Genomic DNA, 1938 nt, shown 5'->3' with positions numbered 1-1938 from the left:
TGTGAGCAGCAGGAAGGGAAGCAGAGCTGGCAGTGGAGCCGCTCGCACCCAAAGGCAGCTTTGTGCAGTCAGCAAAAAGGCGGCGGAAAATGACTGTTCAATGAAATCACATATTTTGGGTAAATGTTGCCTGCTGAAAGAGTCGGTCTCTGCATTAAACTGGGTGGCAGGAGGAGTTGCTGTGAAATCATCGCAGGGATTAGATGGAAAAGAGCATTTCGTGTTTAAGTGCTGATTAAAAAGCAATATGTTACCGAAAAGCTTCGCACCAAGTGGGTGACTCCTGTCCCTGCTGCTTGGTGACTCTCGGGGATTATCATGACATGCCCGATGAGCTCTCAGCACAGGCACTTCACCATTTTCCAGCCCCTGGGTCCCTTGGTGGTGTTTTTGCTGCAATTCAGCGAGGCCCTTTAGGGTGAAATTAATTCAGTTTAGCAGCCAACAGGCTCCAAATCGATTCATTCTGCAGCCGGGATGGTTTATGGGCAGGACGGATGGGCTGCAGCACACGGCTCTGCATCTGCAGACACTGACAGGAAACCTCGGGGGGAAAGGGATCCACAAAACTGTCCCTTTTATGTTTGGGATAATAGTTATTTGGCTGCTCAAAAGGCTGCCAAAGCCTTGCAGGAAAACCCTGATCCCAGCCGTGCCAAGACCCCAGAAAGGCAGAGAAGAAAAAGGACGTGGGTGGGTGTGGCATGGGTGGGTGGCAGCACCGTGGGCTGGGATTGAGGGTGAGAGAGAGGGGACAGCGGGGGGACCCCGGGTGTGTGCCACGGCAGAGGTGCAGAAGCCACAGCCAGGGCAGACACACCTTGCTCAGAGCCATCGCTGCCGTCCATCCCCACCCGGCCAGTGGCTTTTCACCAGCAGTGGGAGACCTGTGGGACCCTCCTGGATGCCTCAGGATGGAGAGCCCGTGGGGGGCTGCGAGCAGTGCCCACCGCGGCGCCAGCCCTGTCCCTCCTGGCAGCCCAGCGTGGAGGGAGCTGCGCGGCCTGGGCAGGCTCCGGAGGGTCTCAGTGAGCTCATTCACCCCCAAAATCCGGACTCGGGACAACACTGCGGCCACCACCCCCAGCCCCCCTGTCCTGCCCCAGTGCCACACGCTGTCACTGCCCCTGGGTGCTGCAGCGGCTCCGTGTCCCCGCAGGCTGCGCTGGCTCCTGCAGACAGACACACCGACGGGCTGCACGTCACCTGCGCTCCCAGCAGGGTTTGGATCCCGGCTCTCCATTCCCCACCCTGTTTCTCAAATGCTAATGTAGCTTTTGATGTACACGTCTTCATCCTTCAGCAGAAGCGGGATCCAGCTTTGGACAAGCGCAGCACCGTGCCGACGGCGGCTTTGCAACAGGAGCTGCCGTCCTGTTCCTTGACTCGATCCCAGCGTTTTGTCATTTTTGAGGAAATAACAAACTTGAAAGTATTCGGCTTTGGTGCAGCAATTGCAGCTTAATTGCACGTCTCCTTCTGCCCACACAAATGCTGAAAAGTGACTTGGCAAACTTTAAAGGCAATCCAGGACTGAAATGGGGAGGCTTGACAAGCCAGCATTCATCAGCTCTGACTAACGCGTCTGTACTCTCAAACCTGCTGCTGTTCCTGCCTGACATCTTGCTGCCCTCAAAGAATTTCTTTTGAGTCTCAATCAGCGGCTGCCGGGTGGCTGTGTCTGAAAGGTCCCCCCAGCGCTTCAGCTGCCAGGTTACCCACAAACCATTCCTGGGGTGGGGGCTGCGTTGGCCGTGCCCTGGCAGGAGCAGGGGTGGTTTTGCTGCACAGAGAAGATGGAGTGGGCAGATGTCCTGGCATGTCACCGATGTTTGTGCTGGTGATGTTCCAGAGGACATGGCTGGCAGCGCAGCTCCGGCCCCACTCCCCACAGGCTGCAGGCAGCTGCCTCCCCAGGAGACCCCAGTGCAGGTTGGG

This window comes from Corvus brachyrhynchos, unplaced genomic scaffold (genome assembly GCF_000691975.1).
Source record: "Corvus brachyrhynchos isolate BGI_N302 unplaced genomic scaffold, ASM69197v1 scaffold114, whole genome shotgun sequence".
In the NCBI taxonomy this organism is placed as follows: domain Eukaryota; kingdom Metazoa; phylum Chordata; class Aves; order Passeriformes; family Corvidae; genus Corvus; species Corvus brachyrhynchos.
Note: the sequence above shows the minus strand (reverse complement) of the source record.